General features: G+C 42.1%; 1 protein-coding gene across 4 annotated transcripts in view; it reads right to left on the bottom strand.

The window, feature by feature from the left end:
• LOC129731596 (discoidin domain-containing receptor 2) overlaps nucleotides 1-26841 on the bottom strand; it is a 682978-nt gene that overhangs the window by 536298 nt on the left and 119839 nt on the right. The window lies entirely within an intron of this gene.

Here is a 26841-nt window from a genome sequence, read left to right as displayed (position 1 = left end):
CTTTACGGTCTTTACGGTGACCACCAAGATAGAATATATTAGAAATGCAAAAGATTCTTGAAATTTGAACCCATTGTCGTGTAGCATTTATCAATTTAAGGACACTATATGAGCAATTCAACGTCATGAGACACACATAAATCAAATCTCGCTCAAAATGACCTGCCTCTTTTCACTATTCAGGTTTACCGCAAAACTTGAAGCTGGTATTTTTTCTAAAACACCAATATATGGAAAATAATAGTTTTTGTTAATATTTCAAGAAACCATACGAATAAAACAAGCCCTGATATGAAGATAATTATCCTGAGAGACACTTGTTACTAAAGGTTCCGGTTACTCCAAGAAAACCGTTTCTATGTCGAACTACACCAATTACTGAGACACAACACGTTGCAGTGGTTGGCGTGAATAAGCACTCATCGCTTAAGGCATCAGCATAACTTCCGCGCAACAAAACGGTCGTTGCTATTAGCCTAAATTATCACGCGCTAGAGTTGTAGAATTTACCTTCTGCGACATATCTACGATCTACATAACATGACACACGGTTTGTACACTTGATGGAATTGTCTGGACCGTCGTCGTCGTGTCATGCCGGTTGGCAGCTATAGATAGAACAAAACAGACTCCAGGATAGCGAGTGTCATCCCCAAGCGGGTTAGATATGCAGTCCATTCAGTTCGGTCGCAAAAAGTGGGAAAAGTTGTAAGAATGTTCCCTCCGGGTCCAGACAGAACGAATGCCACGGATGCATAGCATGGAGAAAAAAAATGTAGCGCAGTGTGGAATTTCATAGTTTAAATTTCAAGTGGAAACTGGAAGAGGCCTAGCAAGTCTCTCTGCAGTGTGAATTTTTTTTTCTATTTTTTATTAAAGGGTGATAGTTTGTTTTTGGGTAATTTTGTAGAAGGAAAGTGGCCACTCAACATATTTTCCCCACTGTCAAGCATAATCTTTATCATACAATCACGTTATTTTTTGTACCGTAAGCAATAGATATAGTAAAATACATTGATAATAATAAAATTGCCAAAAGACGACATTCCAGTCAACTTTAACACAAATATTAATAAATAATGTGGGTATTCATGTCGACCTCGTAAACAAATACCCAGCCGTAAAAATACTCACCTCCATTGACGAGTAATGGAAGATACACAGTTTACGGCTGGGTATTCGTATACGAGCTCGATGTGAAGACCCCTAATAATTTAGCACTATTTTGAATTATCGATTCCCAAATGTTTATCACCACAACTGCGTTGACTTAGTTGTCAAACAGTCAGTGATTATTAAGGCAAAACATATTCGCTAGATTTCGCTATCAGCCACTCATAATTTTACTGTTTCCTAAACACAGACTTTGCAGTTAACTGTGAGTGTATAAACCGCTGTTATCCCAATACCCTAACAGTCTCTTCCAAGCGAAGATTCGTAAATACGACGCCTGGCTAGTTGCGCGAGCAACGTATCTCAATACCGAATGATAAGCTATTACCAATAAATTAATTTGTGAATGCTTCAATATAGTCATAGTGTTTCACCCATTGAAGAGTTGCAATACAAAACGTTTCTTAAACCCGCGAAAAGCAACTCATCGCTTTTAGGTGGTAAGCACAGGTCAAACAAAAATTCCCGACATCACCAATAAACAACAGAAAGTGCTAGCTGTTTTACTCCATCGCATCCTAATCGTCCTTTGAGTGGTGGGGTTGTCCAAACACAGTGTCTGTGCGTTTTGTTCACCCGTAGCTCGGTCGGTACAATGGAAGAACATCGAAAGCACCGAGTCATCGTTGCATGTAGCAATTGGGATCGGGTTTGAAGTTACTACCTCGTACCCGGGTTCTCTCACCGCCCATCACAAGTACCGCTGTCGCAAAAAATAATAAAAATAATGGCTCCAGATATTGCAATAACCTTTTATGCGATGGACAAACGAAGGTGCACCGGAGGAAGGTTCCCTTTTCGAAAATCGTATCGCGCGGGTAGAAATCACTTCGGCGGCGGTGGCGGCCATCGAAATTGGGTGGGTATATAAAAGCGGCTGAAAAAAACAAGTAATAACAATGAAATTCAATTTAGATGTTTTCCTCTTTTCAGCAGAACTGAGCAGCGTCGAACACCCTGCGGCAGTTTTGGAATTTGAGCAATGTAATGTGATTTTGTTTTGATAACAACAATTTCATCCGCTTTTTGGCTTTGGTCGGCATTTGCTGGTTCATGAATTCACTACAAGAGTTAGATATTTTCGACTGTGCGCCCTGGTCACGCCTACGACAGTTAAGCTCGGAACCGGTTAAAGGATGCTATCACGTATTTTCGAATTTTACGTCTCGCAGTTTCGCTATTCAATTTCATGGCTTAAAATCGCTTGAAGACTTCAGACGGAATGTTTTGGAAATTTTATTCTTTTCGCTACACGTAATGAACACGAAAGTAGGGTTGCAAATGAGACTCACTTGGACGAAAAAGGTAGGTCTGTTAGTTTCAAATATTTCAAATTGTTTGTTGTTCTTCAATCCGATTTCAAGTATTATATTTGGCTTAGAAACAAATATAAACAAACTGTTATTACCGCTTAAATCAAACGAAAGAGTAAACGCGTACAATCGAGACTATCTTCCATCTGGGTACTGTCCAATGCGTTTCCAGAACGATTCCCGGCTGATAATACAGCAATCCATCAGGGAGATAAAATCGATATCCGTCTTTTCCAGAACCCATAATTAACACATCACCTCTCCTGGATCAACGAGGAGATCAACCAGTCGTCAGCCGGTCGTATGCTCGATTCCACTGTTCCGCCCACGAAACACGACCTCTAACACACCGTACACGAGCAGAAGTGAAAAATTACAGCAGCAGCCCAGCGTAATTCACCCCTAATAAATGTGACACAACAAATCCCTTGGCGGGCGGTAACCGAAGCGTTCTCGGCGCGTCCTGAGAAAGGGTACTCAATTCGGTTCACGCACCACGGAAAATTTCATCTCTGTGATTCCACTCCTGCTGCTCTCCTTTATTACTTTCGGTATATTACTTTTCATGACCCTGTTGCTTATTTTCTTTATAGCTCGAGGGAAAATGGCATCAGTATCAGGACCAGCCAGCCAGTCGATCTATTTTCTCCCAGCCCGACCGCCTCTCGCAAATATGCTTCTCTACTGTTACGTACTTCTATTATCACACCGCCAGAGTGGGTGGTGGAAAGTTATCAAATTATCTTTGGGCGACGGCGGCGGCTTCGATAGCAGCGGAAAAACTCTCAGATTCTAGAACTGGTTCTCACCACCGTCGCCTCCGGACACCAGCTCAGGCAAGGGTGGAATAAAATTAAATCTGCAGAATCCATGGAAATCTCGATAACTGTTTGCCGGTCCTCACTGTAGGTACACACTATCATGCAGCACAGAACAAACCAAAGCGCAAAGTGAAGACTTGCCGTGGGAACTAACTTCTGATTGCTTTTTCCCGTTCCACTTGTTACCCTGCCGGCGCATTTATGCACGGAAAAGAAGCCGTTAGAGATGGAGGAAACAAATCTGCATACAGTTGAGGAAAGTTTTTTTGTTGTTGCCCACGCTTCATCTACCTCTTGACTAATACTATTGGATTTTGTCCTTGTTTCCAGTGCACTGTCGGCCTGAGCCAGGTTGCGAAAATTGTTGACAACGCTGCTGGAAATGAACGTATGTGTTAGCAAGAGCTCGAGGCAAAACACGAAGGAAGTGTTAACGTTCTTAGCAGGTCACTGATTCTCACCGCGGCTGTTGGTAGCACACAATTTAAGCAAAGTTCATTATAATCAGTGGTTTGTACTGTTTTTTGCCTAATACGTGTGTACTAGGCGAATGTATGTAGACAATTCTGAAATTGCTTTTATACAGTACGCGCTAATCGGAAATCAAATGATATTGTTATACCTAATGAAAGTTATACAAACGTAGAATTCTTAGAGTAGAAAGAATGACACTTGCACGTGATAAACACGGTTGTTTTACCAAAATGGTTCTGCTGTCGCTCATAATTTTGATAGAATTTATGGAAAGAATATATTACATCCTCGTGAACCTTAATTGCAATTAGTTCACTATGACCGAGCAAGTTGTGTACCTTAAAGTTATTTACAGTAGAATCTCTGTTTAGTAGCTGTGTGATATAGACAACTAGACAAAAAACTTGCAATGCACAGTAGGTTGAGAGCTCAAAATCGTGAAATTTTTCATCCACTCTCTAAATACTAGTTTTATTGACAAACTACAGAAACTGCAGAAGAAGATTTGTACATAAAAAAACTCAGCGAATGACAATAAGTTTGAGTTCCGAATCCATCAGTCAGTGGTGCTGTAAAATCTAACTTTTAAGTCTTACACTTTGAAGAAATGGTGTGTTCAGCAGAGTTGTAGATAATGTTGTCATATCGGAAAGTGCCCTCAACTGTGACTAATGTATAATGTATTAGGGATTTTCGGCTCATCAGTCAGCAAGCACTGGAAAAACAAAAGTGTCGCTACTTCTTCTCCAACGTTTCGACAATTTAACTGGAGTCTGTAATATATTGTACGTACAAAGGTGTGGTTTCGTCTTCAAGTTATACTTATTTCGTTACTTACATTAGCTCTACGTTTTCTTGTCATGTTATTATCTATGTTTAAATTAAAAAAAAAATGAAAAAATCACTGTTGTTGCAGATATTGTTCTTAGTGTCACTGCGAAACTGTTCTATTCGTTCGCGTAGGAATTTACATGTTATACTAATTTGCACGTCTTTTTGAAAAATCAGATTAAATAGATTAGATTACGCTGTTCGGTTTTTGTCGTGTACGTTTAAAATTCTTATTACATTGCAGTATCCCGCCTTAACGTTCAGCCAATATGGCTACCCTGGAAGCTCTTCTGCTATATTCGTGCAGTTCGTGTTGTTTGTTATTGCTTGTTGTGATACGGAATAAACCAGCATATATGCAACTAAGTCCGTCGGTATCAGGGGGCTCTTGTGGCTGTCAAACTCCATACATTTTCCATCTACCACTCATTGATTCTGGTACCAGCGTTTCTGGTACCCACTTTTTGGTTGGTTTGCCCTAAAACAAGTGAAATAGAGTAAACGTCCCATTTTGTCGGTAGACTTATTCTCGTGTAAATGGCGTTTTAGATGCGAAAATACAAGAGCTCAACATTTGTTTTCAGTACAATGTGCACTTTCAATGAATAAGATAAGTTTTGTAAGCATTTGAAATGAAATATTACCGCCGTGATGAATTTATGATTGGTAGGCAGAATGTTGACGTTTATAGGCCCCTGGTCGGTATCACTTCGTTTGTCAACTGTGTTTTCGTTTGTTGTTATATGACATATTTCTATAATTGGTAGTGCGGTTTTGTTTTTATGTTGGTCAGGTATTTTGACATCATGTAGGTTCAATATGTGTTTGTTTTTAATACAGTGGTACAACAGTGCCGTCTTTTCGCAGAGTGTTGTGAATTGTGAATCATTTATGTTGGTGTCGGTGTTATATAATTTTTCTAGCATATTGAGGTTTGATTTGTGTCCACTAATTCGAGTTTTTAGTTTGTTTGTTGTCATACCTATGTACTGTGAGCGGCAGTCTTTGCATGGAATGCTGTAGATAACGGTGTTGAGGTCTTCTTTCGCTATTTTATCTTTCGTTCGAGAATAGTACTTTTTGGCCATCTTTGTGTTTTGTTTAGCTATTTTTAATGTTGTGTAGTCTTTTTTGCAGCAATTTACTGATTTTTTCGGTGAAGTGTGGAATGTATGCCATTGAATGGTAGGTACATTGCAGGTCCGGTTGATCAGATACATTCTCCTGCATGCTGCTGCTATTTCTGTTGTTTCTCCGGTTGATCAGACGGTGTCGCAGTGATTTTGAATAGTCATTGAGTTGTAAATGTCGGTTCATGATTTTCACTTTTACAGATTCTGACAAACCTGGGGATAGCCGGTCCTTACTTACTTTACTTTTAAGGCGACAGACCGATTATCGATGCAGTGCCGAATCCAGAATACGTCGCCATGTCCCTCGGTCTTGGGCTGCTATCCTCCAATCGCCCCTAACACCTATTTCGCGTGCATCCTCGTCGACAGCACACATCCAACGAGTGCGGGGTCTACCCCGAAGTCGACGACCTCTATCTGGATTCCTGCTAAATATAGCCTTCGCTTGACGCTCATCCGGCATTCTCGCTACATGCCCAGCCCACTGAAGCCTGCCGTGTTTTATCCGCTTGACTATATCCGCCGATTTGTATGCCTGGTACACTTCATGGTTCATGCGTCTGCGCCAAACACCATTTTCTAGTTTGCCGCCAAGGATTGAACGCAAAATCCTACGCTCAAAAACACCAAGAGCTCGCCGATCAGCCTCTTTCAGCGTCCATGATTCATGGCCGTAGAGAGCCACCGGAAGAATCAGTGTTTTATAGAGTGCAAGTTTAGTACGGATTTGCAGACTGCGGGACCTTAGCTGGTTACGTAGTCCGTAAAAGGCCCTGTTTGCGACTGCTATCCGCCTCTTTATCTCACGGCTAACCTCGTTGTCACATGTCACTAATGTTCCCAGGTAAATAAATTCGTCGACTACTTCAAATGTTTCCCCATCTAGCACCACCGCAGCACCAACCTCCGACGGACTACCACGCACTCTGCCAACCACCATGTATTTCGTTTTGGCAGAGTTTGTCGATATCGTCCGCAAAACCGAGAAGCATGTGCGACTTCGTAATGATGGTGCCGCTTCTCTGCACACCAGCCCTCCGTATAGCACCTTCCAATGCGATGTTGAACAATAAGTTCGACAGCCCGTCACCCTGCTTCAAACCATTTAACGTCACGAACGAGTCCGATATCTCACCGGCTATCCTGACGCTTGATGTGGAACCTTCAAGGGCGGCACGAATCAGCCTAATCAGCTTTGTTGGGAAGCCATGTTCAATCATAATCTGCCATAACTCATTTCTCTTGACTGAATCGTACGCTGCCCTGAAGTCTAAGAACAGATGGTGCGTCTGCAAGTTGTATTCTCGAAATTTATCGAGGATTTGTCGCAAGGTAAACATTTGGTCCGTCGTGGAGCGTCCCCCTCGAAAACCGCATTGGTACTCCCGACAAAGGTCTCCTGCAACGGCCTCAGTCTGTGGAACAGGATGCGGGAGAGAATTTTGTACACGGTATTGAGAAGAGTTATGCCCCGATAATTGCTACAGTCCAGGCGATGGCCTTTTTTGTAGATCGGGCATATGAGACCCTCCAACCAGTCCGAGGGCAATTCTTCATCAGACCACACTCTCAGCATGATCCGATAGATGGCACGGTACAGCTGTTCGCTCCCGACTTTGAAGAGTTCGGCGGGAATGCCGTCCTTCCCAGCTGCCTTGCAGTTTCTCAGCTCTTTCACTGCTTTCTTCACCTCGTTCATGGATGGTGGATCCACAGCTTTGCCATCATTCTCAATAGTCATCCTGCTCCTTTCGACTCTAATGTTTCCCTCACCGTTCAACAGCACACTGAAGTGTTCCTTCCAACGCCTGGCCACCTCTGTTTTATCGGTTATCAGGTTCCGCTCCCTATCGTTGCACATGACAGGGGCTGACATGTTTCGATTCCTGATTCCGTTGACCTTCTTGTAGAAGCTCCTCGCATCGTGCCTGGAGAAGCATCCTTCCGCCTCCGCAAGAATACGCTCCCAATGCTGTCGTTTCTTCCGGCGATGGAGTCTCTTTTCAGCGGCTCTTGCATCTCGATATCTACCCATGCTCTGACGAGTCACAGCCGTGGCCAACATGTGGCCCCTGGCGCGGTTCTTCTCCTCCGTTACTCGCTGGCACTCAGCGTCAAACCACTCATTGGGCGCAGCTGCCACAGTTGTACCTAACACTTCTCGCGCTGCAGTGCTGATCGAACTGTGGATGTGCCTCCACTGTTCATTCAGGTTCCCTTCAACTCTTTCCTCAATCCGTTCATCAACTCTCTGCGAGTACTCTGCAGCCACTCCTTCAGTTGATAGCCGCTGGATGTTCAACTGCATCCTCCTCGTTGCCTTGGATTTCAGCACGTTGGACAGCCGGGCGCGGATTTTGGCTACTACGAGATAGTGATCCGAGTCAACGTTCGGTCCTCTGAACGACCTCACGTCTGTAACGTCTAAAAAGTGCCGTCCATCAATCAGAACGTGGTCAATTTGAGAGCAAAGCTCTCCATTCGGGTGCATCCAGGTGTGCTTACGTATGTTCCGGCGTGCAAAATAAGTGCTACAGATAGCCATACCTTTGACTGCAGCGAAATTAACAAGCCTCAGGCCATTGTCGTTCGTAGTAGAGTGGAAGCTTTCCCTACCAGTTACGGGGCGGAAGAAGTCTTCCTGCCCGACCTGTGCATTTGCATCTCCGATGACAATCTTTATATCGTGTCCTGGGCACTCATTGTATGTCTTTTCCAGGAGCTCATAGAACTCCTCCTTTTCGTCATCGGGTTTCTCGTTGGTCGGTGCGTACACATTTATTAGGCTGTAGTTGAAGAATTTGCCCTTAATTCTCAACACGCATATACGGTCCCTGATCGGCCTCCATCTAATGACACGCTTCATCTGTTTTCCAATTAGCACGAAACCGACTCCTCTTTCTGCTCTCACGCCGCCGCTATAGTAGATGTGGTACTTAAATGAAGTGCCCGCAATAGGATCTACTGCTCGGAATTCGCGTTCTCCCGATTTCGGCCACCGCACCTCTTGGATAGCTGCAACCTCCACATTCACCTTCCGCAGCTCTCTAGCCAGGATACTTGCGCGTGCCGGCTCGAGTAGAGTCCTTACATTCCAAGTACCGAGTTTCCAATAATCGTTGTCCTTTTTCGTTCGCCTAGGTCCATGCCGATTATTCCGTTTCGTATTTATATCTGAATTGTTCGTAGTATTTAATATTCGGTATGCTGCCTTACTAGGGCTGCGATACCTCGTCTCGCGACGGGGCTGCCGTCTTTAATATAGCTGGCGAGACACCGCGTTTCATGATTCAGCCGCCCGCTCCGGATTAGACGCTGTTGTACGCCGCCCCTAACATGGGGAAACAGCCGCGTACGTTCCTCCTTCCCAGTCAGCATACGACCAAAGTTTCCACCGGGGTTGGTTACCCGATCTCCGCTAAGGTTACTCGTATCCCGGTCGGCACCACGTGGAAGTTGGGATAGGAGTTGCTGGACAGAGGTGAATGACCACAATAGGATCTCAAGTGAGACATATCTAACCATTCGCCAACCAGGATAGCCGGTCCACTCTATTTATAAAATTCATCAAGTATAGAATGTAGTTTACTTTCTTCCAAAATGTGCTCAATTAAGATCTGTACAAAAACGTAACTTTTCGAGTATTCAAAAATAATCCACCGTATCAATGAGACAATAATCGTCGATGTGAACTGAAGATTTTTTTTTTTTAAATATGGTAATAATAATAAATAACCAAAATGTTCTCAAGTTAGGTCTTAAAACCAATGTTAAGATTAGTCCCAGGCTCACGCACGATTTGAGACAGCTCAGATACAAACAACAGGAGTGAGTACCTTTTTGAATATCTGACTTCTATATATATTATATTTCTTCTGGATTTCACTTGCGTCACAATGTTATGCCAACGAGTTCGGTTTATGGCAGCTTGCCTCCAGTTTCTTGAGCGCCTCGCACTGCCACGATCTTGCTCCACTTGATCTAACCATATAGCTCATTGCGTGTTGCGTTGCGCACTCTTACACGCGTTGCGTTGCACATTCTTACAACATGTCCCGTCCATTGTACCCTTCCAACTTTTGCAACTTTCTGGATACTGAGTTCGCCGAACAGTTGCTCGTGGTTCATTCTTCGCCTCCATATGCCATCGTCCCATACTTCGCCAAAGATGACCCTAAGCACATTTCGTTCGAGAAGTACTTACTAGTCCTCCTCGAACAATGTCCAAGTTTCGTGCCCGTTGAAGACTACCCGTCTTACAAGCGTCTTGTACATGGTTACTTGGTACGGGGACAAAGTTTACCAGACCTGAATGTTTTATGGAGTCGATATCAGCTATGGCAGATTATGCACGATTACCGTTTCCCAGATAAATTAACACAGTTGGTCAAGTCGACGATGGAACGTGTGCTGTGCTTAGTTCGAGGTATAGAGACATTCTCGAGCCCCTTCGAAACTCTGAAAAGGTTTCGACAAAGTGATGGACTTTTAGCCTCGCTATGGAAGGTAGACGTAGAGAGGGTATCGACACTTGAGGCCTTGAGAACGCTCCGCTCGAATAAAATCGACAAAGTACTGATCAGATGGGTAGTCCTCTACGGCCACGAAACATGAACTATGCTCGTGGAGACCCAACACACTCTTGGAATTTTCAAACAGAATGTGCTGGGTGCCATTTGCGGTAGAGTGCAAATGGAACATGGATCGTGGCGGCGGCGGAAGAACCACGAAATGCAATATATGTATCATTTAGTGCAGAGCAGTTTTCAACATGACTTTCTGCGGGATTTCTGCAAACGACATAGCAGCTGTAGATAAGTAAGTGAGAAACGACGTCCTCAACCTTACTCTCTGCAGTGCACAAATTTCCGAGAATGTCAAAAATGGCCTGTCGAACCAAGCTTGTCAAATAACTGATATATCATTTTTGGCATCGAACCTAATCCGTCATAGAGTCAACATCTCAGAAAACCCGAAAAAGACTAACTGGACTTGGACTAGGAAACATTAGTCTTGTCCCGGTGTTCTAAACGTGATTTTGATTGTAGAATCACTGAAGCGTACATGAGCAGCTGCCTACTGAAGGAAAAGATTGTGTGTCACCATGTGCCCTAATGGAATGCAACGCTCACTAACCTTCGCCGTCAAACCAAGCTCTTGTTTAACAAGACAAAACACATTCAACTGGGATGATTACAGAGAGCCACTTATTAAGTAGAATGCACGCAAGCCTGGAAGTATTTGAGTATCAAGTTCCATAAGAACATTCAAATGATGCAAAAGCCACACTTCTCCAAAAAGTGTTGTCCATAGGCCACAGCAACGATTTAGAGCAATCAAAAAGAAAAGAAGGAAGCCTTACTGTCTCTGTGACTAGAGAATCACCGCAGATACTTCTGAACTTGTACTTTCCTGGGTCGACATATACAAACAAACAACTGAAGCTGGAGACGAGTTCGTGTATTTGGGGTCACTGGTGATCACCGAAAATAACACCAGCAGAGAGATCCAGAAACGCATCCAGACAGGAAATCGTGCCTACTATTCAGTTCGGAAGACACTTCGATCGAGTCAAGTGCGATGACGCACGAAGTTGACACTGTGCAAAACCCTGATAAGACCGGTAGTCCTCTACAAAATCGAGACAACAGTGCTTCTCGCGGAGAACCCTAACGCTCTAAGAGTTTTTGAACGGAAGGTGCTGCAGATTATCTCTGGTGGAGTACAGACGGACGTCGAGAATGGCGACGATGCAAGCTGCACGCGCTGCTTGGCGAAAGTCAATAGGTTGCGGTGGTCCGGTCATGTCGTAAGGGTGCGGAACGAAAAACCCTGTGAAATCTTTCCTCTTCAGCAACCCTGCCGTCACCGAAAATGGAGATGCGCAACGTGCACGATGGCTCGACCAGATCGAAGGAGACTTGCGGGTGATGAGACACCTGGGGAACTTGCTAAACACAGCCCAAAACCGAGCAACATGGCGACCACTTCTCGATACATCAAAACGGGCGAGCTGTATAATTTTGCATTGCCGTTGATCGTTTTGGTGTGACAGTTGCCTTAACGGTGAGAGTCTTGGCGATTCTCTAACATACAGGTTCACTATTGATGTCGCCGTGCTCGCGAGGATGAGTTACCAGTTTGTTGATAAACAGAGTAGAGCGGCCAAGCGCAGAGAGTTTAGAATAGGGTCTGTGGGTACGAAAGTAGAGATGGGCCGAAAAGGTCCATTAGAACAGAAATAGGTGGTGGTTCCGCGAGGGAAAATTGTCTCTCGCGGAATAACTCTAGGGCTAGATTGTAAGGTGACATGTAAGAACCAATCAATCCTCAATTGAACGTGATTTCATGTAGTTTGGATGCTACCGATAGTAATTTGTGTAATTATATTAGGGGTGAGCTGAGCGACTCCTTCGCAAGAGCGGCTTTGATCTACGATTCACGAGCGTTGATAGTTCGTGTTGTCTTGGTAAACTTCGGGTTCGCACGAACCATTAGTTTTGGTGCGCTCAAAGTACCGTGGTTCATTTTCGTGAGCCGTGTATGTATGTGTGTGTGTGTGTATAACGCGTATGTGTATACAGCGTGTGTAAGTATAACGTGTGTGCGTGTGTGTATAAAGTGGTAAATAAAGGTTTATTTCAAAAGTAATGAGAAATTACATGGGACTGTCATGCATTAATGGGCAGTTTATGTGGATATTGGTATTTGCATGATATGGTTTATGACTTGTCTTCCCGAAAAATAAATTTACGACGTATTTTGCGGTAAACAGTAAACGGACAATGTTTTTTATTGTAATCGTAAAAAACACGGTATTTTTACTGTAAGCTTGCAAACGATTGTTGTCATTACCATGTTTTAACAACGTTTTTTGTTGTTGAATCTACCACCGATAATTTTACCATGAAAAACGTTGTCAGTGACTTCTAAATGTATGGGGAAAATGCCTGAAAAAATGCTGTTAAGATACATAATGACCCCTCTTTTTCATGATAAAAATGGCAAAAACGATGTTTTTTATTGTTCTGGGCAATGATATTTAATGTAAAATTAATGTATTTACAATTAAAACATAGTTAAATCATGGTATAACTATGTACAATTACAGCAACTTTCAAGGTTTTTTTAATGTTATTTTTTTTTCGGGTTGTGTATGACATATATTTGTATATGACATGATATTCGGACGTTATTCATATAGGTGTGTTTAGTACTTGCATTTGTATCGTATAGTGTATGGTAAGCGTATGGTATGTGTTGTATTGTATGGCTTTGATAAAATTAAATCTTTAAACCCACCATAGTCCCAAGTCAAGCCAACGTTTCTGCTCTTAGGTGCATATCCTTTAACTTCATTTATAAATTTGTATGGAGTGGCATGTCTGTTTGTCTGCGATCGAACCATCAACTCGCAGCAGCTTGGTGAGGTTTATGAGTTGGTGGAATCATTAAGCCGTTTTTCTTCCAAGACGACTTTGACGAAACTTTGCCGTCAAAGGCGAATGATATTAATCTTTGATCCGTGATCTCTCTTTATCCAAACTGGAAACTCTAGACTAGGTGAACATGTGATTGCAAAAGGATGGCACTACATGCCACACAGCAAACGAAACAATGAACATTTTAAAGAAGGAATTTATTTGTGATATTGGTAGCCAACTTGTTTGTCCTGAAAAAGACGTTGTTATCGTAATATAATACAGGGTATTAGACTCCTGGGGATTGGGGGCTTATTAAAGGTTACATTTGGTAAAAAAACTCTTCTACCCATATGTCCTAATGTATAATCTAGTTACAGTTATTCAACTTTTTAATTTTTTCCTTGAAGTGCCAACGCCACAGAGCAAAGCAATTGAGAAAATTCAATTTCAATAGTATTAATTTTAAATTACATATTTTTGCATTTTTTAAAAAGCATTATTATTAATTACAACTCATTTTCCGCCGATTTTCTATACAACCAACGATTTCTGAGCTACAATGCTTTGAATTGCCAAAACGTATACGCCCTCTAAAAAACTATTGGGGAGTCTAAAAAATTCTTCCATCGGTGGAAAATACTTAGTTCGCAGCTGATGAGTACTGCAGTAATGAGTACTGCAATTAATGTAATTAAAGTAATGAGTACTGCAATTGCCGAAGATTGTTTTATTATTATTTTTTTCAATGATTGAGTTTCACTTTTTTCCCATATCGAAATCATTCTGTTTGTGAGTGAGTAGAAATGCCAGAAATATGAAGCTTTCACGATGGTGATTTTGAAATTAACGTAGCTGAAACTCTGTATCTTTTCTATTGTCATAAATAGTTCGTTGAAAATATCAACCTATAATTTGAGGTTGACAAGAGCAAATACTAAAACAAACAAACAAATCTCGCTTGAACACAATACTCAGCATGAAGTTCAGAACGAAAACCCCTTGCATCAGTCGAATTAAATGCGTTTTGGAATCAGAATTGCATTACATGAACTGTCGACCGGATCCGGATACGGCTTCATAACCGGTTGCTTTTATCAATTCGGTGCGTTTTCCTGTGCCCATAACCTCCCATTACGTCGGGTTCGAAAACATACGAGAAGCGCACACAAGGTATAACACTGAATTCCTAGCCGATATCAAGCTGTGTACCAACATGTACTTCTCCCTCCAATCACACGCAGCGCCGAATGTCACTTTCAATCAAATTAATATCCCGAAGGCGCACAACTCACGACGCAAACGCAGCACCGGTGAATCGAGTTATGGGGCTGAAAATCTGTCAAACTGACTGGAGTGAACCATGCGCGTATTATTTGATGTGTGCTTGTTGGTTTGTGGATTTCCGAAACTCTGAAACATGTCGGTTGAAAGCAGCCGACTCGCGCCCTCCACCCGATCCCAAGCGCTGGCAGTTGCAAACCGGCAGTCCCAGGGAAAATCAGTGGACGCGCCGCAAATTCGGTTCACACGCATCCAAAATCACTTCACTCGCATTCGCTCGCTGCCACCACTTGCTGAGTTTAATCAGTGATCCGGTACTGATGACTGACCGGCATACGAGAAACAGAAAGAGAGAGAGATAGAGACAGAGAGAGAAAGGCGGTTTAATTGAGTGACAGCTTTTGTAAAGCGATTTTCCGATCGTTGCGTTTCGTGTTGCGGTTTCGACTGCAATCAGCTGAATATTCTTGCCGAACTATTCCGGGGCAAACTAAATGCACAATCAGGTTATTGTTAACTTGAGAAAACATATGGTACTAATTGCTAGTATTGTTAGCTCACGTGTAAAGGGGAAATTGCGCGGATTCATTCGCAGCTTTTGACCCACCTGAAAAGAGATTAGATACAGTAAAATTAGTCGTTTGATTAGGCCACTTAAAATCTGTTTCAACTTTCTATTAACTAGGAAGGACAAGCAGTTTTCACCCGGGTGTGGCACATAAACGGTTCTTATCTTCCGTACCACTCAACAAACAGATTCACACTTTAACGGCGAACACGATAAGCAGCTTCATCTGTCAACTTTACCAGATTAACTTTGACAGCCGAACAGAAACCAAATTATGTTCACTTGGTGATTCCGTTGATTTCTGTCCATTGGCTGCCGCTTTCTTCCGTTTTCAATTCATTTCGCCCTATTTTGGGCGCGTGTGTGTGTGTGTTTGCAATCGTCCGCGTTTCTTTTGATGCCGCAGCTCCGCACGACGTCCATCCGACCGACCCCATGCCGGCCGGTTGTCAATCGATAAAACACAATGTTTCCGACTTCATCTGACAGGTCCAGATGTTGGTGAAGCAGTGCGGGGAGAGGAGGGGTAGGGATGGGAAAGTAATGGTCATGAGTAGAAATTTTTGACATGCACCATCCGCCCCGATGATGGCGTCTCCTATACTGAGGTTGTTGAAATTTTCGGGCGTTACTCCTCTCGTGGTCAACCAAAAAGCAGCAGCAGCTGGTTTGGAGTTTGGTTTGACGGTTCCGTCTGTCAGAGCAGAGCTGAATATAAACGTTTATTACGTAATTATCCTTTAACTTGGTATTAATAGCTCAAAACCGTTCTCACCATTTTGATACTAGTGGAATTGTTTTGATTGATTGCGATTTGGAAATCTGTCTGATTTAAGTTTAAGCTTTATTTGGATAAACAAGTTCTATTTAGATTACTGGATAAACAAGCACACAAATTCACTACTTCATAATTAGGGCGAAACTAGATGGGAAAACAAGGCAACGATTATCACGAAGTAGTCCGGATATTGAAGCGTCCCAAAAATGAAACTGTGAAATTCGTTGTTCAATTTCTCCATTGAATAGCTGTGTCTTAATATTGAAGTTTGCTTATGAACATCAGTATAAAAGCTGGGTTATCTGGAATTGATTATAAAATTTTTGCCTTTTTTGTATGGCTTTATGGCTAACATCTTCGTTAAGGTGCAAGATGAGCAATATACCTATATGCTTCACAATTTGATTGTTACGTACATGACTGAATAAGTTGGTATGGTATTGAATATTGAGCTTTTGGTTTCCAATTTCCATGTTTGTTTGTTTGATCAGACTTATTACGTGATATCGCGGCGTAACATCAAGATATGATATGATATGATGAACTAAATATGATGAGCTGAATTCCTCCAATGAACTCGGTTCATAACCACGTTTTCCAATTCCGCGTGCTTACCAGCTTTGCTCGACTTGGTCTAACCACCTTTCATCGTCGTGTCCAACCGGATTTATACGAGAATCAGTTGAGGTAGGCATTCGGCTAGGCTTCGGAAAAAGACTGTGGTGCGACACTTACTGACGATTGTTCTCTCTTTTTACTACAACAGCCTCATGCATAAGCTATTTATGAGAGCTCGTATACAGCTAAAGCTCATACAAGGCAACGAAACTGTTTTTGTTTCATAATTGCGCATGTATTTTGTTCGTTCGGACATGACAGCCTAGTTTGTTCATTGTGAGGATGTCCTGGCTTGGCTTGGCGGCTTGTCGATCGGCTGTGTGTGTCATCGACTGGTACTCCTCCGCGTTTCACCTTTTTCTTAGGCCGGTGACGTAATGAATATGAAGCAAACTGTTTCATATGTGTTTCCATTCCGTGAGTCAAAACGTGTTCCGCACCATCTCGCTTTCATTATAGCATCGACCTTACTTTCGTGAATCTTAAACACCTGACATCCAGCTCGGATTCGTGCGAAGGATGTCGGGGATTATAGGTTGTCATTTGCGACAGCTTGGAAGAACCAACAGACATAAGGGGATGAAAAATAACAGCCCGTGTGGCACTGCATGTGTGTGCTCTCGTCAGCGGCTGTCGGGCTATGCACCGAACTTATAGGTAGCAGGGGAAGCTGTGCAATACAGTGAGTGCCGAATTAGCTTGAAATTTGCTGTCACGGAATAATAACTTAATAAGCTTCGCTCTGACATCACCTTAACTGGCCGATTGGTTGTACTTCAATCGCTTAATGCCGTCCTTAAGTTCGTCTATCTTTAGGAGTAACAAGACTCCATTCTCTGCTATACGTTCTGTCTTAGTCCTCTTGCTGTACACCATTCAAGTGTTCATCCGTGTGCGGCCTCTACCTTTCGGTCACTTCACGATCGTTAATTAGAATACTCCCTTCCTTATCACGGCAGCGTTGCTTCGAGCAAACGAGCGCAGTTTTCAACGACGTCGATTTGCCTCAGTCGTGCGAGATTATTCTTACGTCTAGGTAAGTTCTTACGGCGGTGATGTCCGAGAAATGTCAACCATTTATCAATACGTGGTTGATTTGCGTGGTCTGGTTTGATGATCTTCAAGAGTACCGATGTGAAAGGTTGTGCTGGAAACAGGTACTACGTATAGCCATACGGCGGCAAGCTGAGCGTTGTAATCCCCGGTGATGATCTTGATATCATGTGTTGGGCAGCGGTAGTATACGTGCTCCAGCTGCGCGTAAAATGCTTTGAACGCCCATCCAATATGGCGGAACTATTCGGCAAGTACACCCGCACTAATTACGAAGAAGATATTCTCGGAATTCGTGTTTGTTGCGCCGTTTGTGCTGACTTTGAGTTAAGTCTCGCGTGCTTTGCGCAGGAACAGAAATTAGTCGAAATCGAAATGACCACTCGTACCAATTTATGAACTCGGGAATTCTATCTATATATCGTGGCAAGAATGGCTAGTCAGCTCGGGAGAAACTTCACCTGCTGGATGAAATCGAGTAGTATGGCTTCGGAAACTGGGAAGACATAAGTAAACACATTGAAACACGTTCACTTGAAGAGGCCAAGAATGAGTATGTTTCTAAATTCCTCGATGAGACGATTGGACGTCATACCCACAGTTGATCGATCACATTTCCGATGATACGGGCCCTCTGGGACAACTTTCAACTCAAAAATTGCCTTAACTGGGACAACTGCTAACTCAAAAAACGCACCGCGAGGAGACACCTGTTCTAGGCAAAGTAAAGCCTTGGTGCTACATTCCGTATCAGAACTTGGCCTTCTGTTTATTGTACACAGACTTCGCAGTCAACTGTTAAGTGTACAGGACAATTGCGGGGCTAGCGCAACGATCCTACTGGCACTAACAGTCTCTCCCGAGCCGAGACTCGAACCTACGACGACTGGTTTGTTAGGCCAACATCGTACCTCGAGACCAGCTGGGAGAGTCACCTGTTCTAGGATATATGCCAAACCACGATGACTTTGAACGAGAGTATTATCCAACGGCCGAGCAGTTAGTTTTCACTTTACCGCTGCAACCAGACGATGAAGATGTTGCTATGTTACTTAGGTTAGCACAAGTTGATATATACACCAGAAGACTCCATGAGCAAGACGGAAACGCTTTGTTCGTGATTACCAACTTGTGGTAAATTTCTTCCGTGCCAAAATGAGCCGTGATCAGCGTGAATTTTGTGAACGCTTGCATACTTTTTCGCAGTTTTACACTTCGAAAGAATTTGAGGAGTTGATAAGTTCATTGAAGCGGGAAATCGTTCTACGTATACATCTTGCCGAGCTAGATCAATATCGCTAGAACGGTCTCCAGCGTTTGGATGGAGCAGCCCATTTTGAGCAGCATACTGCAGCCGCACAGCATCAGAATACCGGTCCGTACGGCCACGGACGCACGGACAACCGAAGTAAAGGCGCCTTATACATGACAAACAAGGAATCCTTAGCGTTGTGTAACTCACACATGTTAGGAAAAAGCGAAAACAACAACCGAAGCTTAAGTTCCTCCTACCAAAGGCTCACGCACCACATCGACGACCAGGTTTTCTCAGAGGGCTCATTCAACAGCGGAAACTTCTCGGATAGCTCACGGTAAATGGATCCGTCGAGACCTCAGCAGGTGAATCATCACAACAGCTTGTAGTCGCCACCTGATCCGGACTCCAGCGTATAGCTACCAACGTCGAACTAGTTGCAACAGTGCAATTCATTCAACTTGCCAGTCATTTGATACCTTAGCCTCAAAACCGTCTGGTGAAACACAATTCGTATATTATGATTATGTAATCGTAGAATTTCAACATAAGAATTTGACAGTCTCAAACATTTGAAGTGTCATCATCGGTGCCTTTGAAGTGAGGGCTGTGACAATTATGAAATTGAAGGAACCGCTTTTAATCCTCAACCGGTACATTGGGAAAGTGATCGGTCGCTTCTACATCTCGCACATCACGATAAAAGCTGTACCTAGCTCTGGTGTACTGCCGCAGCTATATGACCATCCCGGAACGTACCCACCATAGAAGCTTTCCAGTGCACCTTCTACTGTGCTACGATATTGAGCTCACGGTTCTTTAATTCATTCTCGAGAGCTTCCACTGAAATTGAGCGAACGACAGTTCCATGTTCCGGGTTTCCAATCGTTAGCCTGCTTTCGTCGCTTGGATCCATGTCGATTATTCCGCCTCAAATTTCTTTGTTCTTTATTCGTTGCAGGTTGTTTTTCCTGGTGCAGGTTCACAATGCCCGCAATCAACCCCACCGTCTCGCCGAAGGACCAACGTGGTGCCACTATTTTAAGTCACGAATACCACGAGGACATTTTGGCGTTTTGGAGTTTAGTGCACTCTTAACGAGTGTACTAACAAGACGGTAGTTCAACCGCTCCTAATATGGAGAACGGACGTTATCTTGAGCCGCTCTTAATATGGAGGTCAGATACTCGGATCAATTCCCGAAAGGAGACCCTATCAGCATACAACTAGAACACCACGGGAAGGTAAAAACAAACAATATCGCACGCTATCCTGGAGGGCTAATAGCTGTCTCGATCAACTAGATTATTTGAGAGAATTCGTTATTGATATTGTTTTTTGGCACATTTTGCATGTTGTAGGATAAGTACAACGATACACCGTGCCCCAGTGTTGAGTCGAGAAAATTTCCAGCTCGAAAAGATCCTCGACCTGATCGGGAATCGAACACGACATCACAACCGTGTGGGAGAGCTAGTCGACCGACTTTGCTAACCACAGAACCACGGAGACCAGCCACGGGAAAGTAGGGATATGATTCACTGAACAAGAGGCTAAAGGACTACAATTCTTTTGTCGGCGGAATTGGGTTGTTCAGCTATATCAGTTTTTTATATCATCTGAAGGAGCTGCATTTTCTAAGCAAAACGTGATTTTCAATAATTCTCTATCGCTGTCCTTCAATTTTTAAATCACGAATTAAAACTGCTCAAAATCGCTAAAATTACAGTTCATCCATGTGCGCACTGTCATTCAAGCGATTTTCATTTTTCATTTAAAAATCGAAAGATAACGATATCAAATTTTGGAAAATCGCGTTTTGCTCAGAAAATTAAACTCTTTCAGCTGATATATAGGAATCAGAAATCCGTGAATGACTAAACAACCCAATTTTCAATACATTTTTGTAGAAGACATTTTGAGTAATCAATCAGAGCCTGACAAAGTCATTTTCAATTGAAAATTATCAGGTTATAGTGACGCTTTAACCCGTCGCTTTCAATTGAAAAGCATTTGTATCATATTCTAGCACTTTGTGAGTCACATGAAAACTACTCGAAAGCTCTTGCTTTGATTTTAACAGCTAAAGGATTTGAAAATGAAAGCAATGATTTTCATATGGAAACGGAGACTATGATGGTCACTCTCACATGTCGATTCTCAATTGAAAATGACAATGGGCGCTGACGGAGACAGGGAGCTTTCATACAATACTTCACGCATATATAGGGAAAAGGGAGAAAAGAAAATAGAAGACGCTAACGCCAGTTTTACAACCCGAAGTGGCTCTGGGGCGCCAGTGACCAACAGCGAAATAAATCTCAGAAATATTGATCGGAACTTACGTGACGTATTTATTGGATGTCATTGCCATTCCAACTGCGTCTTGCGGTGTGAGAAAACTATCATCAAACGACGCGATGCGGTGCTAATTTCAAATGAAACGCTGAAGGAAAAGATAGGGACACAGTATGCGTCAACATCTACTCAATTGAGACAGTCATCAGTTTCATTTGAAATGACGCGATGAACACCAGACATGAGAGAAAGAAAGAAATGATTCGATGACAGTATCCGAATGCACCCAAATGAGAATGAAACTGTTCGAATCGCAATGACAGGTTTATTGTTTCGAAAATGTGCAGCCCTGGCGTCAACACTTTCTGTGTCGATAAACATTTAAAGAATTCTCCATATTAGCAGTCCTAGTCGTTTCAAATGAACTGTAATATTGCCATCATTGTACTTAAAATTGTAGTCGCCATTAAACAAGATTGATATAGGTGGGGCGTAAGTAGTTTAGTTGTGTTAGTATAATGCAGAATTTTATCACAGTCTTCGTGAGATGTGTCTAAGATGCTATAAGGTGCCTGTCCCAAAGTAATCAATAAAAATGTGTTTCAGTGTAGCAGCAGCAAGACAAATCCATCATGTTTGTTTTATTTCGGCAGTCTTTTTCAAAATTATTTGGCAAGTTTGGTCCCGTTTCGGCTTTAGATGCCTCCCTGGACCACGACATTTCGAAACAGGGTTATCATTCGCTTAGCTCTATGTCATAATCCAAAATCACAAACTGTTGACATATATTTCGCTATTCCAACCGAAGTACATTTGACAAAGTATAACATCGAAGATACGAAAACGTCAAACCTGATGCAAATTCGTCAATGGCCCTCGTGCTTCTTAAAAGAATGTAATTTAAGTAGAAACTCTTCATAATGTAAATATGAGCTTTCCGGTTAAAAATTAAAGGAACGGCGATATTTTTGTATCTGTAGCAAACATAAACAAGAAAACAGAAAAGAGCAAAAACATTAGATTTGACGTTTCTATGTAACATACAGTTGTACTCGATGTTTTAACTCATAGCACATTCCCTTGATTCAAACAGACATAAACCTACTAGTTTGCTGTTAGAAATTTACCGTTTTCAACGAATAATTTTCTGCATCTGCAAATTTAATATTATTTTGTGATGCACAAATTATAAATTAGCAAAATTATTTATGTCGATCGGCGTCAATAAAGAACATGGCGAAAATATCCTTTAGAGTTAGTACTGGTTTGCATATGTTCTAAATTGGAGCACTATTCCAGTGCAACAAATTTGACAATTCACATTGATTGAGCCATGAATAGCGACTAGTGACAAATCATTCTCTATAGTTTGCACTGCTGGTAGACCATAACAGAAACTACAGAAAAAAAATCTATTCATCCCCGCACCTAAAACAATTATTTATGTTTGCAGCTGTATATAAAGCCTCTCCCAAGGCAATGCCAAAAAAGGGAAACTGTGCGACACGTACGATCGATATGAAATTGATTTCATGAACCTCGCCTGGGCAAACACAGTTGCCGCCGTTGACCGGAGTAAAAACTGCAGTGTCAGTGCGATGACAATCGTGACAGGCCTTTTTCTCTGTGCCAAAAATCGGAGTGACGGTGCGCAATTAAAAAGAACCGGCCACCATTACATTTGCGATGACCACGAACGTTGCAAGACTCCATGGATTTGGTGTTTATGTCCGCTGTTTACAACTGCCGCGGCAACAATATATCAAGTTCGGCTCCCTACTTGAAGTTGATTTACTGTTTGTAAAACAGTAAGGTCCTTCCTAAATACTTCAAAAGCATTAAATTATGCTCTAAATCTCTCTCTACCCGACAACTTTGAAGAATATTACGATTTAATCCTCAACATACACACACGGTCTTTAAGCTACAAAAGCAATTAATTTCCATCGGATATTATTACGTCAAAAAGTTAAAGTTCTTCGAAATTTAAACACCCATGCACTTATGCACAACAACGATAATTCCACAGCTAATTGGACTGCGCACTGTGCAGCGATCAGCGGGCGGCGTCAAGAGAAAAAAAGCCCTAATACTGGCTGCTTCCAACTGGTTTTTCAAGCAGTGCTAAATTTGGATCCGCACCCGGCGCATCACCCACGCATGCCTGCTGTGACATGAGCCTGCAGCTTGTACTGCTGTCGGATCTAGAAGAACAGACAATATTTATACCACCGTATGTCACTATAACAACACTACAATGCGTCATAGGCATATATACATAAAAGATATTATAATTTATTTGTAAATAAACACAACATCAGGAGGAAAAATGAAGCTCGGAGACGAAACACGATTGCATTCTATTTGAAGAATGTTATTTTTTTACTGGATGGCAAATGGAAAATTGTTTGTCAGTTGGGTGCATATTGAATTACGTTGACTAATGCGACTAACAACAATAGAATGGAGGAAGAGGAGGAGAAAACTTTTCCAACGCTTGGAGGTAGAATTGCACGATTTCCATTTCCAGCCAATCAACTAACATTTTCCTCGGTGAATAATATATTAACGATCGTGTATTTACATTCACGTGGAAATTCATCGTGATACAGAGTACCAAATTCCAATATTTTGAAAAATCTGCTGGTGTACCCCAAATCAAATCACGCCCAACAGTGGAAGATTTTTTTCAACCGACCAATTTAACCTCGGTCGACAGTCAATCAACGATTACCGTTAATAGCGCTGGCTTTGTTGTTCCACTTCCCGGACCACTCAGTCAAATGTAAGTAAGTATCAATTCACCCAGTTCGGAAAGACGACATCAGCAGGCAGGGGGAAAAATGCAACCGCCGGGGTAAACCATCGACAAAAGAACAAGGAAAAAAACTCAAGTTTCCCAACATAAATGAGATTGGTGTTTATTCTATCGTATATACGGATTCTGCCTCCTCCACTGAGCGCTGCGGTGCCGATCCGGTAGTTTTTCCTCACACCGTCGGCTTTGAAATATTGCATTTTCATTCACGTTCGCTTTGAAGAATTTCCCCTCCCGCCGTCTGGCTCGTGCTCGCCGGACCAGCCCGGAGGGAACTCAAAACGGTCCGCCTGTTTGCGCCGGGTTTTCTTCGTTTTGACATATTGTGGATCAGGTGCAGTTTGGCTCCCGGAGTGGAATTTAATACTTTTTAATAGTGTCGCAGAAGTTGGAATTGGACGATGATAAAGAAGAACTCGGGGAGTCACTGCGGTGCCGCTGGCGGGGACGAAACTTACAATATTGCTTACTTCGTCCTAGCGATAGTGGAAAATTTCCGCTGTAGTTACATTCTGTGTTGCTATCTTCGAGCAGATTTTGGGAAAGTTGGGCTATTTATTGGTCAGTAAGTTGAAGCTTGAAAGTTTCTAGTTTCATGAACTCACTACGAAATTAGTCCATGTTATAAAGTTTCAAAGCAATATCTTAAATGGCTAATTCCCGATATAAATAGACTATTAATGTACAAGTCAATTAGTGATACATTTTACGCCAATTTACTCCCAATCGCTATAAAGTATTTTACCGATTGGTACTTCTGTGAAGCACAAAGACTATTGGATCGATGAATTGGCGGAAAGTTTGCGCTTCTTTCCCAGCGGAACTCGAGGGGTTCCGCTTGTACTGTGTCGTTGCTGTCGGGCAGATAAATTGATGAACTTTTACGCTTATTTGAACGAAATGAAAAATTACCAACTCTCCCGGTCCGCCGATGCAGCAACTGTGTCGCTGCTCCGCCATATAAATGACATTTAATAAATTCCGAAACACTGTATGGCAGCCAGGCACATGTTGAACAACTAATTCCACCTGGAATGCGACTGGCGGGTTGGAAGAGTTTTACAGTGTGTTCCTTTGCGCCACACTGTTCCGTGTGCATCGTTCTACTAACCGACATATTATTTTTCTACATTACCAATGTGCAGGAGAAAAACCATATCGTTTACTCAACGGTGGTTGATCATTTGAATGTTGTATAGAACTTTATAACAGCTTGTAAGGACTGCTTTCTGATCCTTAATGATGAGCTCCTCATTATAAAAGCGTCTAGTAGAACTCTGCTCCTTTAACGTTTAGTGAAGTATTTTTCCAACTCACCTCACATTCGTTATAGCTATTTTCGTGCTTCAATCGTTAATATATCCGATCCCAATCACGGTAATTATTGAAGCCGCCTTTATGCTTTATTAGCTCAGAAATTTTCGTGTTAGTAATGTTTAATGATGAATGAGTTGTTGATGCATATCGCAGACAGTGTTCAGCCCAGCACCATGTATTTTGGCGAGTGTCACAAAATTGCTTTTGGAAGGATAGGTATTCAGTAATACAATTTTTGTCGTTTACCAACCTGAACTGAACCGTATGCGATGTACCTACACTGACAGAGTGGCAGCGATGTGTAATCAGGGTTTTTGTTTGCATAACCAGTAATGTCATGTTTTATCGGAATTCACATTAGGGTGAATGTATTCTTTATGGGTCCAAACAATACGGTTGTTGAAGCACGTAGAATGTTGTATATCTACACAATTCCGCAGCACGTTGGTGTAAAATCTCATAGACATGGAGCTTTCATCGCATTAACTGTATTTTTATTATACAAAATGATTAATTCATTACGCTCTCATTTTTCTCTGTAATACCAGAACATAAGTATATCAGAGTTCCATCAGAAAAATCGTTTTTCATAGATATTTTTATTATATTTTATTTCATTTTTTATTTCAGAAATCGAGTGTTACAGCTTGACACCTTCTGAATGTGAAAAAACGGTTGATAACGGTTACCAGCCTTTTCGAATATACAATAACATGCTGTTTGATAGCATGCTTTGTTTTGCTCATCTTCATCTTAAAGAGAAAACAATTTTTGTTCCCTCTTAACAACTGTAAGCATTCAATGTGCATCACACCATCTGCTGTAGAAAGAGCGCAGAGTAATAGTTTCTCTGACGAAAAAACGCTCCTAATTTGACAGAGCAAAAATCCAGTGAATTAAATTGCTCATCCGCGCACGCAAGAAAAGTGAAATAAATTGTTCGGCGATCAACTAAACATTGCGTTACCGTTCTCATCGCTCTGGGGTGCAAAAACAAAAACAGTATAAAATCGAACTTTCTGCAGAATACGCACGCATGGCGAGTTGTGAATCTTCCTATAATATTAAATTCGAAAACGGTTAGGATGTGAGAGAGCAAACAAATGTTTACCCGTAACACGCGATGATTAAGAGTAAAAAGGAACTCTGCGACTGAAATACTCTACGCCTAAATGTGGATAATTACTCACTCTGTGTGAGAGAAAGTCTAGTTCTCCAAGGGTTTGGCAGGTAGAGAAGGGAATTTGAGCAAAAATCAAGAGAACGGAAGAAGCCTGATTTAATAGTTATAGTTATAGAACAAGGGAACACCTACAATCAGCTATCCTACGCACCATGAAAACCGTTAAAAATAACAATGTACCAGTAATTAGGCACAAATAAAAGTTCCTAATAATTGTAATATACAAATTTTTGGACGTAGAATAACGTCTTACGGCAACATGAAATTGGAAAAGCAAAAACATCGAAAGCGTCGCGACAATTGTCCGCTTTCAAATGCTTGTAACTCAGTCAGTTTGCAACGAGTTTCATTCATTCTTACATCAACCGACTGGAAAATTAGCTATGCGTCCATCAAAATGCGAAAAATTGTGATTTTGTGATGCTAACAGTTGTACTAATGATGTTGAATGCATTTTTCGACCAACCAGAGCTGGAACAAGGCCTTCTTCCCCAGCACAGCCG

Source organism: Wyeomyia smithii, chromosome 3 (genome assembly GCF_029784165.1).
Source record: "Wyeomyia smithii strain HCP4-BCI-WySm-NY-G18 chromosome 3, ASM2978416v1, whole genome shotgun sequence".
NCBI classification, from domain to species: Eukaryota; Metazoa; Arthropoda; class Insecta; order Diptera; family Culicidae; genus Wyeomyia; species Wyeomyia smithii.
The sequence above is the reverse complement of the archived record's forward strand: the minus strand, read 5'-3'. Positions and strand labels throughout refer to the sequence as shown.